Source organism: Dipodomys merriami, unplaced genomic scaffold (assembly GCF_024711535.1).
Source record: "Dipodomys merriami isolate MVZ:Mamm:240054 unplaced genomic scaffold, mDipMer1.0.p SCAF_15, whole genome shotgun sequence".
Classification (NCBI taxonomy): domain Eukaryota; kingdom Metazoa; phylum Chordata; class Mammalia; order Rodentia; family Heteromyidae; genus Dipodomys; species Dipodomys merriami.
This window is the reverse complement of record NW_027202826.1, coordinates 32,178,917-32,194,069: the sequence shown is the minus strand read 5'-3', so window position 1 is coordinate 32,194,069 and position 15,153 is coordinate 32,178,917.

Below are 15,153 nucleotides of genomic sequence, written 5' to 3'. Positions count from 1 at the left end.
TGGTTCACTTGGTCAAGGTTGCACAGGAACGCTCTGCTTGACTGTTTGGAATCTGTGAGAATCAGCATTCTGATGAAAGAAGACAGCTTCTGTCTTATCTAACTCAGTCATACTCAGTCCTGGCATCCCATCTCTTCAAAACAATATGAGAATGGTGCTCCAAACCGACACCCCTCTCTAGAGGTATGTCAGTGGCTGTCTCTGCAGCTGTTGAGTGTGTGGATGATTACACCACCTCTGGTAGTTTTAAAATGGCCATAAAGCCAGGTGCCCAGTGGCTCACAGCTGGAATCCCAGCTACTATGGAGGCTGAGATCTGAAGATTGCAGTTCAAAGCCAGCCCAACCGGGAAAGACTGTGAGAATCTTATCTTCATTTAACCTCCAAAATCGCCGGAAATGGAGCTGTGGCTCAAGTACTACTACAATGTGCTAGCCTTGAGCAAAATAGTACAGGGACAATGCTCAGCTCCCCCCCCCTCCCCCAGCTCAAGCCCCACAGGACTCTCTCTCTCTCTCTCTCTCTCCCTCTCTCTCTCTTTCTCTCTCTCTCTCTCTCTCTCTCTCTCTCTCTCTCTCTCTCTCTCTCTCTCTCACACACACACACACACACACACACACACACACACACACACGCATTGCCACAAAGTCTGTGCAGTTCAAGTCTATTTCTTCACTTCTAGATTCTGGATCAGTTTTGTCAATTGCTTTGACCAATAAAATGGAATAGCAGTGACAATGTTCATTGTCTTTACCAAGGCTCATGGGGCCTTTCCTCCTTCCCACTCCCCTTGCCCTAGCCCTGCCCCACCCCAGGCCTTGGTATTCATGGCCCAATGTGCTACTGTGTTCCATGCTTCCTTAGTGTTTATCACCGACTGGCCATCTCTATGGAAGACTCAAAGAAGCCCTCTCTTCCCTTGCTTAAAGCTAGGAGTAGGACGGGAGGTGTGGCTCCAATGGTAGAGCTCTGGCCACATGAGCAAGTAAGACTTACTCACTCCCCACCCTTGCATAGAAATCATGGTGGAAGAAGTTAGTGTCGATGTTCCTGCAGGAAATACATTGTTTATTTATATGCCTATGAGGGAAAAAATAACGAGCACATGAAATCCATATTACTGTTTAGATTGTTAATTTCCTTTTAAAATAAGCTATTTAGTGAAAAGATCTGTAGCTTACACAAACCAATCAAGTCAGTAATAGTAGAAAGAGGCTGTGTTTAAATACAGGAACTTCTGGAAAATTCTGTTGTCAGGCAAATTGACTCAAATCCCACTGGGTGCATACACACACAGTCACACAATCAAGTTTACTTTTCCTCCTTTCACCAAAAAACGACCTTTTTTGTTGGTTGGTTGGTTTCTACAAACTATCTCTTCATCTTTGTCTCTTGTTGACTTTCACTGCAGTTGCTCACAAAAATAAAACAAGTGTTTGATGCTTCCTCCACTGATAGCAAGATTGGAATTATTGGAATATCTACTCTTTCCTGGAGTCAGGAAACGATTGTTCTATTTTTCTCTCTCCTTGCATAATGCTGGTGTCTTGGTAGAATGCCATTGAACATAGTTGCCTTTCATTTTTCTGTGCCCTTCTTTGTCTCTTCTGCCTTTGCCATTTGTCTCATGCTTTCTACAGTATGATGCCACATCTCATTTTGGTGCTAAGCTACATGTCATTCTTTTTTATTCCTCTTGGATTTCTCAGTTCTTTTAATATACTTTCTCCCAATTATTTTCCTATCTGTGTGTGTGTGTGTGTGTGTGTGTGTGTGTGTGTGTGTGTGTGTGTGTGTTTGCTCAAGGCTACTGTTTAAGCGACAACCTTACTTCTTCTTCGTTGGTAAGAGTTTCACAAACTTTCCTGCCAGGGCTGGTTTCAAACACTAGTTCTCAGATCTCAGCCTCCTGAGTAGCTAAGATTAACAATATGAGCCACCTGACTTATATTTCTTCTTTTTTTAAAAATACGTTTTGATTTTCATTAAATGGGTTAAAAAGGTGCTCACATACAGCAGATTCTATTATTAGTACACATCAGTTACATAGAAAAAGTGTTGCTATAATGCATAATAAATGCATATAATATGCTTTGATTATATTCATATTCCCTATGCTTCTCTTTACCCTCCTTTGGATTCCCTCTCACTTTTCTACCATCCCCTTTTCCTTTTCTATCATCTCCCCACCCACCACCCAAATTCTATTTATGAGAGAAAATGTGATACTTTTCTTTTTAAGTCTGGCCATTTCCCTTAATTTGATGATCTCCAGTTCCATCTATTGTCCTGCTAAAGACAGGATTTCATGCTTATTTCTGGATGACTAATACTCCATTGTATTTCTGCAGCATATTTTTCTTTATGCACTTGTCCACTGACAAGTACCTTGGCTGATTCCACAACTTGTCTGTCAATAATAGTGCTGTGATAAACATGGCAGCCAGGTGTCTACCACACACAGGCTTTGATTCATTTGGAGATATATTCAAGAATAACAGGACTGCATTATATAGAAGTTCTAGTTGTAGTTTCTCAGGGAATCTCTGTAGTGATTTTCAAAGCACTTGTACTAATATCCATTTTATTAAATTACATCCTAAAACTGCATAATTCATTTTCCCACTAACACCTTCATTCTTTCGTTCCTGCATCCTAACCAGCATTTGTTGTTGCTTATGTCCTTGGTGATAATCACTCTGACTAGGGTGATACTGTCTCAACCTAATTTGATTTATGTTTTCCTGATGAGCAAACATGTTGAACATTTTTTTCTTATAAGTGTTGGCCATTTTTACTTCTTTGGAGATATCTTTTCAGTTTATTTACTTATTTATTGATCAAATTACTTGTTCTGGGAGTTTTTAAATTTTTGAATTTATTATGTATTCTGGATAATAATCATCTGTTGGACAGGTAATAGGAAAAGAGTTTCTCCCATTTTCTGTAGTGTTCTCGCTCTGGTTATTGTTTCCTTTGTTGCTACAAAGCTGTTTTTAATTCAATGCAATCTTTTTTTTTTTTTTTTTTTTTTGGTGTTCTTGCTGAGCTATTGGAGTTCCTGTAAGAAAGCAATTGCCCAAGCCTACATCATCAAGTCTTCCATTGGTGTTTTCTGCTAGTATTTTCAAAACTTTAGGCTTTATATTGGGGTCTTTAATTCATGTGCAATTAACTTTTGTACTTAGTAGGAAAGAGGATCGAGTTTTAGTCTGACTGTGGGTATCCAGTTTGCTCAGCATACTTGGAAAGAGATCATCTTTCTTTTACCGCGTGTGTGTGTGTGTGTGTGTGTGTGTGTGTGCGCACATACACTGGTGTGCGCCAGTCCTGAGGCTTGAGCTCAGGGATTGGGTGATGTCATTGAGCTTCCTTTGCTGTAAGGTTAGTGTTCTATCACTTGAGCCATAGCTCCACTTCTAGCTTTTTTTTTGGTGGGGAGGGGGGGGGTTGTAGTTTATTGGAAATAAAGTCTTATGGGCTTTCCTGCCTGGGCTGGCTTCAGCCTCCCAACTTACTAGGATTATAGGCGTGAGCCACTGGTGCCCAGCTTTGCTTCATCTTTAAGCTCTCTGCCTTCATGCTTTCAACTTGCTGTCCCTTAGTTCAAATGATTTCTTCTGCCTGTCTTTATTTTCTCATGAGTATTGTAAGTATTTAACTATGATTTCTTCTTTTCTTGTTTTCTTTTTCTTTTAAAAAAAAATCATCTCTCACCCATCAACTTCACTGTTTATTTCAATCTCTTCCACTACATTATGTCTACTGTACCTATCCTGAAATGTAGAACTAGAAATAAAAGGCTCATAAATGTGTACGGCAATGAAAAATCAAGATTCAGACACTGGAAATGCTTCTGATGTTCTCTGTGCATTTGAGTCCTATTTGATTTATATGACTTACTCCCTCAGGAACATCCATACTCCAAACAAGCTACAAAATCTGAGCCTATTTCACACATAGTGAAACTAAAGGAAGACACTCTTAGGAGAACACAAAGGCACACTATCTATGTGCATCTGATCATACAAAATAATACCTATTGAAATGAACTCCAGATAATGGAAATAACAGGTTTTTTCCCTTTGTTGCTGCTTTTGTTTTCTTTTTGTCTTGTTTGTTCATTTATCTGTCTTTGGGACGGTAAGGAGAGGCGCAGAAATGGAGGAACAAAGGGTGAACAAATGTAGCAGTGGTACTCACTAGATACTATATGGAAAATGAACTGTACAACTTGTGATGGGAACAGGAGGAAAAAGGAGTGAGTGAAAGGATGACATTGTCTCACAAGAAATAGACTTTTTACTTGACTTATGTAACTATAACTCCTCTGTACATCACCTTTATAATAAGAAAAATTTAAATTCTGCCTGAAATTGATTAAACTTGATTGTCTTTGGTTCTAGAATGAAACTGTATGTAATGCCATTTGTGTATTCCTTATAGAGTGGATGCAATTTCCCACTATGTGGGAAAGTTTTTCACAACAAATGACTTTTCTGTGTTTTGACAGATAAATAAATCAGTTCAAATCATGTTTTAAAATTCAAACCTATTTGAATTTTCATTGATATTTTACTTCTTCTAATTGCAAAAAATATGTACCTTCCCAAAATTTGTAATCTCTTTGAAATCTGAATAATCTTAGGTCTTGACAGAGCAGTGTATGCGTGGGATTTGAAGTGATATTGTACCAAGATTACCACATGAATAGAAATGTATTGCTTTAGAAGTGTGAAGAAGTATTATCAGGCACCAATAGCTCACACCTGTAATCCTAGCTGCTATGCAGGAGGCTGAGATCTGAGGATTGTGGTTTGAATCCAGCCCAGACAAGTAGAGAGACTCTTATCTCCCATTGACTAGCAAGAAGCCAGAAGTAGAGGTGGCTGAAGTGGTTAAAGCACCAGGCTTGAGTGTAAAAGCTAAGCAAGAGCATGAAGCTCTGAGTTCAAACTCTGATACTAGCATGCACAAGCATACACACACATGCACACACACACATACACACACACACACACACACACACACACACACACACACACACACACACACACACACACACACACCAGGCAAGGAAGATAAAAATGAAATTGCGAAGTTCTTTCTTTTATTATATTGGAGAGAGAAAATTACACATAAGGATTGAACTAGAAGAATGAAAGGGGATTTAGACTAGATAAATCTAAGCTTTTATAAGGAAAAATCTAATTTTTCCCTTATAACACCAATGGTTTTTAGAGTCACATCATCATATTCCATTGGTATGGAAACTGTTTTCTCCAAATGTTAATTTGATGATTCAATTACAATTTATTATCCAGAAAAAATGACTCTGCTTGTCTTAAGTGACCCGAAATAATACAATTTTTTCTTCAAGGGATCATAATGAGAGTTGAGAAGTTATGCTCACAAAATGAGAACAACCCCTGTTTCTCATTACGATCCACATAAAGATTTTGAATTTTACAGCTAGTGATTCATATTTGATATTTTCTTATACTGGAATCTGATTTGGCAGCGTGAACTAAACAACACATTCCTTACCTAGACATGGCTTTTTAAAATGTTGAAATGGAACAATATCCATTGTTAATTGGTTTAGTCCTATAAGTAATTTAATATATTTGCCTCTGATAACATACACTAAAAACTTAATCTGATTTAAAAATGATGCTATCCTATTATGGTTTTAAATTCTCAAAAGGAAAATTTCATATACCAGACCACCAGGAAATAGTTAAAAAGTGAATGAGTTGATGACATGACTTGGTTCATTATTTACTTATCTAGTTCATTCTATACTTCACATTTGTAAATGATGACCCAGCAGCTTTTCCAAAAGGAGAGGGAAGACTGTAAGGGTGCAAAGAACTGCCCCAAGTTCAAATTTCTTTTCAGTAAGAAATACAATGGGCTCTATAGTCTCATCCTTAAAATAGGAATAAGCCATTGAAATTGGAGATGACTTTTGTGGGGACCATTGAGAAGATATTTGGAAACCACCCGGTGACCAATGGGGGGAAAACAGACAAAAAGATGGGTACTGGTGGCTCATTCTTGTAATCCTAGCTACTTAGGAGGCTGAGATCTCAGGATCACAGTTCAAAGCCAGCTTGGCCAGGAAAGTCTATGAGACTCTTACCTCCAATTAACCACAAAAAAGTGGGTCTCTCGTAAATTGGTAGAGTGCCATCCTTGAGTAAAAAATTTAAGTGAGAGCATAAGGCCCTGAGTTCAAGCCACAGTACTGGCACAAAACAAGTAAACGAACAGGCAAAAAGTTAACAGGAGAGTGCCTTTAAAAAACAACTAATTTCTAAGCCCAAGAAGTTATTTGTAGGTCAAATCATAGACATAAGTGTGTAATTGCATGTGCTGCTTGTGTTAAGATTTTGTTTTTGTTTTTAACTGCTATAGCTCTCCTTTCTACATGATTTTTGGTGGACAAGCCAGTTTGGTAAATGTCTTCAGGAAAGGACCCCTACTGTGTGGATGACAGTTTAAATGGTCTTCAAATACGAGAGAAGACTCAAGTGGCTTGAGTCAGTTTGAGCTATTTCTACCTCCTTCTGATTCAGTCTTTAAAACTTGTGACCTGAGAGGTTTGTGGCCAGAATTGATGAATAGATGCACATTTGTGAAAACAGTCCATGTGGCTAGGTGTGCCAACAGAGAGGCATGAATCAAAATTGGTGACAAAATCCCTCCTGAAAAATGCCCATTAACATGACAGTTAACCTAGGAGAGGAAAACAAATTTGTGGAAATAGCTGACTGAAGGCAGGAAAGCAGCAACTCAGTCCTGTAGGCATAGTTGAAGAGCCCAGGTTTTGGAGTCAGGAGGAAGGAAACCTAAACCCTAGGCCGGCCACAGGTCCCTAGGGGCCAGGTTTGAGAACTACAAATAGTTATATCTTCTTCACTAGCTAGTCTACGAATAAAGCAGATCAAATTTGTCAAAGGGAGAATAATTTATAGAAGGAAGCTTTATGAAAACAAATATTGGGTCAACCCTGACATTAATCATTTGGTCCCTCTAAAGGACTACATTTTGTTTTTGCTTAATTGCATAAAATGTTTTGTGCATTTTCAGGGAAACTGAATCTAGAAATAAGAAATAGAACATGTGTGTGTGTGTGTGTGTGTGCCAGTCCTGGGGCTTGAACTTAGAGTCTAGACACTTGTCCCTGAGCTCTTTTGCTCAAGGCTAGTGCTCTACCACTTGAACCATAGCTCCAATTCCTGCTTTTTGGGTGGCCAACTGGAGATAAAAGTCTCAGAGCTATTCCTGCCCTGTCTGGCTTTGAACCATGATTCTCATACCTCAGCCTCCTGAATAGCTAGGATTACAGGCATCAGCCACTGGTACCCAGCTAAGAAATAGAAATTATTTAGCATTAAAATAGTTTACAAACATTATAATAGTTGAATCCTGTCAATATCCATTAAGGAGTCCATTTTACAGATAAGAAAGCATATCTTTGGGGAATTCCTTTCCAAAATCTACACAACCCCGAAGTTAAGAAGCAGTGTAAGAAACTGACCCCAGGCTGTCTGGCATAGAGGCCTGTGTTCTTTCCGGTACATCTGAGTCCATTCAAATTTGTAACATTTAAAAAATAACCAGGCTCTGTGTCTGTGTGGCCTGAGGGCTCATGGTATCACTGGCATGTAACTACCAGGAACTTGGCCAAATTGTTCACATGAAAGACTTCTTCTTTAGCTGGGCCTCCCAAGCCAAGGGATGCAGAAAATAAGGGGATCATTAAATGAATCCGAATTCTAGCAAAGAATTTATCACGTATCCCAGATGCCTGGTTATGTCAAAGAACACATCCCTCTCCTGAGAATTTCCAACCTCCTTAAGGTTCTAGACCTGCTCAGTACTCTTCCCTCTTCCTCATGTGCAGTGTTGGTGCTCTCCAGACACTTGCTGGGAGCTAAGGATGGTACTTCCTGTCCTTCCCGTATGGCGGATAGAGTGTTGGGTTCTGAAAATAGCAAACCCTGCTGATGGTCCACCAGCTCTGACCCCAGAATGGTATGGAATTCCCACAGGGTGAGATCTGAGGTCGTCATGATTCTAGAACATGGAAGTGGATTCTGGATTGACATAAAAACTGCTCGGGTTTTTCTACCATGCAATTAATAAAACATAATAGGACAACTAATAAAAAGAGGTTCTACAGGAAACAGGATGAATGAGCAGACCCAGTCTTTGAAGTGAAACAAATAGGGATATTATGTAGGAGGGACTCCGTTTATTGGAAGCAAAAGAATATCTCTTTGACAAATCACCCCAATGCCATTTGCTTTATTGCTAGTTCTATTTTGGTTCTACATATTGCCAAGAGAATGAAGCACAAGTTTCTCCAAACGTGATGTCTCCAATCTGCCCACATTGCAGATCAATTTTCTTCTTCTATGAGTGCCATTAGCAAAATCCATCCCAGGTGAGCCATTCTTTCTGGCCCCTCTTAAATGTCCCTTGAAATTTCCTTCCTGTGAACCTTTCCCCAATAATGCTCTCTCTTTCCCCACTGATCCAAACTCTTCCCCGGGGGAAACCAGTTTTATCCTGTAATTCTGACAGCTCCCTTCGCATTGGAGCAGCAGTGAGGCCATGTTTGAAAGCCAGCGAACCTGTCACTGCCAGGCTGTATGCTCTCTGAGGGCAAAGAAGCATCTGTCTTTTTAATAATACATCTTCAGGGTCTGGAAGGGAATAGATATTTAATACATATTTATCACATGTAGAAAGAAAGGGAAGAAAATATGTCGGATTTCATTTTATAGACTTCTGGGCAAATGCTACCCTTTAGATTTCTTTGCACAAAGCTCTGAGCTCAATGCCTTGAACAGAGTAAGAATTTACCCCCCCCCTTTTTTTAAACAATGTACTTAATCTTTGGGAAAACATGCAAATTGTATTTGAGGTTTTTAATAACCATTTTAATCTTTTTTCTTTAATCCAGTGATTTTTTTGTAACATAATGGGAATTCTGATTGAAATTAAATGTATTTAAATATAATGATATAAAAACCATTCAACTCAAACAAACCAAGACTCAAGGAAAATATGCTCATATTATCCACATGTTTCAAATTAGGTGATTCTCTAGAGCAAAGGTTAATTTTGTAAGAGTCTCTGATGTGTCAGAGCCTATGTTTGTCTATGCTCTTAATACTCCTTTCATGCCCTTTGTATCTCTATTTAAATGTTACTCCCCTTTCCTCTCCGCACCTCACTTTCTTTTTGCAGTACTGAGGTTTGATCTCAGGACCCCACTCTTGCTTGGCTGCTGCAGTACAGCTGAGCCATGTCTCCAGCACTGTTTTCCACTGGCAATCTTCAGGATAAGAATTCCCTTTGCATCTGAGCATGTTCCTGAGTATAAAACCTGTCCACTTTTAGGCCTCTCATCATCTCTGGCCATAGACAAATGTTACTGTGTTCGGATTCTTTCTATGCATACAGTCTTGTAGACTTTTTGGCATAAGCTGGCTTGGCATAAGATCTTTCCCCATTCTCACCCTTGCAAGTGGCACTTGTACTCAGCTAGTATTTCTTTTTTTCCTTCCTTTCTGTAAAATGCTAGGGATGGAACCCAAGGCCTCACAAAACTCGGGCAGGCACTCTAACACTGATCTGAATGTTACAGTTTTGTTTTGCAATCATTCTTTGATGCCCTCTGCCTCTGCCCTCTTCTCATGGATTTGCATAGAAGTACACTATTCCTTCCGGTTACATGGTAAATACCTACTCTCCACCAAATAGTAGGTTCCTCAAGACCTGGGCCTCACTTCTTCTTCCATTCCCACAGCTACCACACTGCCCAGCCTATAATAAGTGCTCAGCCACCAGTCCCTAAATGATTAAACAACTTCAGGAAGAGTAAAAGGTTTAGCACTAGTAGGACTTGATATTTTGTACCTTTCACATTGTAATACATGTGAGAGTCATCAAGTTAGAGGTGATCGCTGATTTTTGAAGGGACACAAGAACAGTGCTTCATGCGTTCTGCGACAGCCCCACCATGGTGAGAGAGAGGAGTGTGGCAGGAAAGGGATTGGAAGGAAACGCATGGATCTGACTGCCCAGTGCTGACTGGATTCAGGTTTTCTGCAAGCTCCAGGACCTGCAGGATGCTTTATCTCAGTTCTTCTGTCCCATTTGCCAAGGAAAGATGTCGACTGTACCATTCTATAGAATTGGGTGTTCATATAGAAGGGAAGACTTGCATTTGGGGAAATGAGAAAGGTATTCAATTGGAAACCAATCTATTAGCAGAGTGTCACGATGAGCCTTTGAGATCTTTGCTCTGTTTTCATGACTGGATTTGTTGCTTCTCAGAACCACTCCAGGGCCTTAAAACAACAGAGGATCCCAAACAGTTCTGATTGGTATGGATTCTTTCTATTAATCACATCAGAAATCTTTAAAATATTTATTAGCTGATTTCCAAATAAATACAGCAAACTGAGAGTACATGTTAAGAAATATCAGCATTCTCTGAAAAATGACTGTGTATTCAAGAGAAAATAATTTAGTGAGCAAAGTATCTTTGTTTCACTTAAAAAAATCCCTTTAATGGCTGGCTTAATGGAACACAGCTGGACCCCTGTATCATTTCTGCATTCAATATGTTGCAATTTGTTGTTGTGTTTGAAGTAAATGAGGAAATTCCAGTTCCACATAGATATATAGTTGGAAAATGGAGATGTATTTTAAACAACCTTTTCAAATAGTTCTGGGAATTACTCTCCTTCAACATGACACCCAAATGTAACAAGTGATAGTTCCTTAAATCTTATCATCGCAATGTGAAATATAAAACCACATCAGTTAGCGTTTCATACTGTATTGCATTAAAATTCATTGCTATATTTTTCACTCTTCATGCACAACTTTATAATGTGCATTATTACTCATTTGGAAAATATGGAGTTCCGTGTGTTATGTAAATCTTCTAATGTTGATACATTTCATTGTATGATGTCTAAAACCACATTAATAGAGATGATTGCAATCTTATTAGAAAAGACTTTAAGCACTGGAAAACTGTCAAGCTCATGGTGGCAGATGCATGTACTCTCAGATCTACTTAGAATATTTTACTGAAGAGAAATATTGCAATAAATATTTATATGACATAAAATATTGTTTACCTTAAAGTAAAAATTTCACTTTATACATCTGGGGGGGGGAAAGCTGGCCAATATACAAATCAGAATAAACCAATTTGTTTGTTGGTTGTTCTTGCAAGTAAAAATCTATTCCATGAAGAAAAATAAAAGCAGCTAGATTAGGTCACAACTCAATTATCCACGGAGTTTTAGTTCAGGACAAACACTGTACATGCTCTGGGGAATAGCAAAAGAATTTTATGTGTGTTTCCTATTTTGCCACACAGAATATTAAAGAGACATAGTCAAGGGCTGGAATTTAATTAGGTGAATAAGTTTTATTGCTTCATCAAAGGCATTCTTAAGTAGAACTGACATTTGTGTCAGTGAAATATAAAAAAGTAACTTGGAGGGTGGCTGAGAACCACTGCCTTGATCACATGAAGGTGCTAGCAAATTTTCCCACCATTGCCTAAGTATCATGACTGAAAAGGCCATCACAGTAAAAACAAGAGTCAATTAATATCTTAAAATTAATTTGGAAGTAGATTTAGCTTTGTAGAACTCCCTTGAAAAGAAGCATCTGAGGATCTCTCTTAGAGACTAGGACCACATCTGATGCCCAAGATGGAGGTTTGAATTTGGAGGTGAGGTTCAGGTGGTAGAGCACCAATATTGAGTGAAAAAGCCAATGGGGAGTGTGAGGCCCTGAGTCAAGGTACTGGCAAGGAAGATAAATAAATTAATAAATGGATAAGTCAATAAATTATAAGACAGGGAGAGCTAAGAGTCTCTCATAGATCTAGATTGTATTCCTAATTGTCTAATCAATTTGGACTATTTTTCCAATGGACTGAGTATTTATGAACATTGTAATTTAAAAATAAATTTGAGAGCCGGGCACCGGAGGTTCACGCCTGTAATCCTAGCTACTCAGGAGGCTGAGATCTGAGAATCTCGGTTCAAAGCCAGCCCGGGCAGGAAAGTCTGTGAGACTCTTATCTCCAATAAACCACTAGAAAACTGGAATTGGCGCTGTGGCTCAAGCGGTAGAGCACCCGCCTTGAGCTGAAGAGTGCAAGGACAGCCCCCAAGCCCAGCATTCAAGCCCCATGACTGACAAAAATAAATAAGTAAATAAGCATAAATTTGAGTATCAAGAAGTAAATATCTACCAAATATCTACTGGGGGGAATAATACTACATAATCCTCAAAACACCATCCATAGATCAGCTAAATTATTTTGGTGGGGAGAGGGTTTGGTCAGTTGTGGGGCTTGAACTCAAGGCCTGGGCATTGTCCCTAAGCTCTTTTGCTCAAGGTTATGGCTCTACTGCTTTGAGCCACAGCGCCACTTCTGAAGCTTTTTTCTTTTCTTTTTTTTTTTCTGGTTAATTGGAGATAAGGATCTCATGGACTTTCCTGTCTGGGCTGGCTTTTAACCACGACCCTCAGATCTCAGCCTCCTGAGTTGCTAGGATTACAGGCAATGAGCCACTGGCACCTGGCTTCTTTGTGTTTAACAATACTGATGCTCAGAGAAGTTCTATCCTACAGCAAATCATTTTCAAAAACTACAATTAAATATGTACATGTTCTTTCTAATATGGCACATAGACAGTTCTCTCAAAACACCCAGAAAACATAATATAGATGAGATATATGATATCTCATATATATGTGATACATAATATAATGTATATTATATATATCATGTACATATGCAATATGACTGATTTTGCAAGTGGTTTGATTTTTTTGGAATACAGATGATAGTAATATATACAAATAGACTCAGGTCATTAATAATCGGAATGGATGAGAAGGGATTTTGTGGTTATTAGCGTTCAGTTTTTTCCTAATGGCATTTTAAAGCAAGGCTGCAGTCATTGATTATCTCAGCTCCTCATCAATCCTGTGACATTTTAGGGTGCAGACACTGTTTCCCCCATTGTGCTGAGGAGGGAGATGACCTCAGACCAGTACTGGTTTCTCTGCACCATTTCTGGCACCGCCTCTTCCATCAACTTTTCCTCAGGACAGTGTAACTCAGACTGTATGACTTACCTTAGAAAATCCAACAAAAACAATAAATAGCACACAAATGCTTTTCTTGATAATTCTCTCTTCTCCTCACCAAAGGAGCTCTTTGTCTCTGTCCTCACAGTCCTACCTTCTCCTTCTGATCCTTCTCTTATCTGACACAAACACGAATTGTGATCATTTGGGTCAAGATCACTGGGACATTTTGTGAAGTTACTTTCTAGTTCAGTCTTCTTGACCCCTCTATCTTCCATCTAGGTCACTGACCCTGCCCTCCCTTGAATTCAGTGTCATCAATCTTCTACCCCTTGTTCTCTTCCTTCTTTCTCCCTCTCTCTCTTTGACCAGCTCTTCTTCATCTCTCCATGCCTACAATGTTGTCCTACTGCCTTCATCCCTTCTATCCTTCCTGGCTGCCTTCCTCCTCTCCCTGGGTTTGCTAACCATCTGAGCACTGATGACTCCTGATGAATCTTTCAGGCTGACTTGTCTCCCACAGGAAGTCTCCTCTGCTCTCTTCCACAGGGCTGCACTCAGAAACCACAAGCCCCAGCCTAACACCTGCAAGATAGACCTTAGATTTCTTCTAAATCTTCCCTTCTCTCCAAGTTGTTCTCTTGGCTAATGGAACCACTGCCTGCCTTGCCCCAGACAGAAACATGGAAATCAGTTTAGTTGACTCCTCCTCCTTCACTTTCTCCTCCTCCTTCTCCCCCTCCCATCCACTCCACATTCCATCTAAGCCTTCTCTATTCAAGTTCCTAGATGTCTCTGGTCTTCCATATGGCATTCTGGAATGCTGCCTTTCCGCATTGAGATCAAATCTCTCTCTCTCTCTCTCTCTTTCTCTCTCTCTCTCTCTCTCTCTCTCTCTCTCTCTCTCTCTCTTCTCTCTCTCTCTCTCTCTCTCTCTCTCTCTCTCTCTCTCTCTCTCACACACACACACACACACACACACACTTCATACCTGTTCTCTCTCTCCTTTGTATATTTTGCAGTGATATCAAAGAAAAATTTCTTGTGTGTGAGCCACCAAGTTCTGGGCAAAGAAAACTTTCTACGATAACACTGGATGGAACCTTCAAACCTTTCCTTCTTAAAATCTAGAATGATTTCTCCACCACTGGACCTGAGACTGGGACCTGGCTTTCCTTGAAGCTTCACTTGAAACCCAACTGCACTTCACTTCTTGTTTCCCAGGACACAGCATGTACTTTGATCCTTTTTCTAACCTCCTCACTTAGAAGAGGTTAGCGAATGGTTGTGGGATACCCTTCCCCTTCCTCACCCTGGTCCTTGTTTTCCTTTGTCTTCCTTGTCCTCCAGATGGCTACATGGAAGTCTCTACTCTGAGCATCTTCTGAAAGGGACTAAGCTACCACGCACTGGATTCATTAGGGTTAGCCATGTTTTTGTTTATTCCCATCTTCCATGAGACAATGACCACGCCCCAAGCTCCTTAAAGTTGAACATCATTCATGTCTTACTTCTTAGCCTTTGCATCCGACACAGATATGGCACACAGAAGGAAGTTAGTGTTTTGTTAATAAACATCTGCACGAGCGCAGAAGCTATTTCTCTCTATCTCCTGAGCCTTATGGGATTCAGGGTTGTCTTTTGCCTACTTCATCTTCTTCTCTGCTAGCCAAAATGCTGCCTTGGACATATAGGCATTTAAAAAAAAAATCATAGCTGAGTTTTTGGGTACTTTGTTTTTTTGGGTTTTTTTTTTGTTTTTGTTTTTTTGGTCCGGTCGTGGGCCTAAACTCTGGGCCTGGGCGCTGTCCCTCAGCTCTTCAGCTCAAGGCTAGCGTTCTACCACTTGAGCCACAGCGCCACTTCCAGCTTTTTTCTTTTTGCTTATGTGGTGCTGAGGAATCGAACCCAGAGCCTCAGGCATGCAAGGCAAGTGCTCTACCACTGAGCCACCTTCCCAGCCCTACTTTGTTTTTTTGGGAGGAGGGGAGAGACTTGAACTCA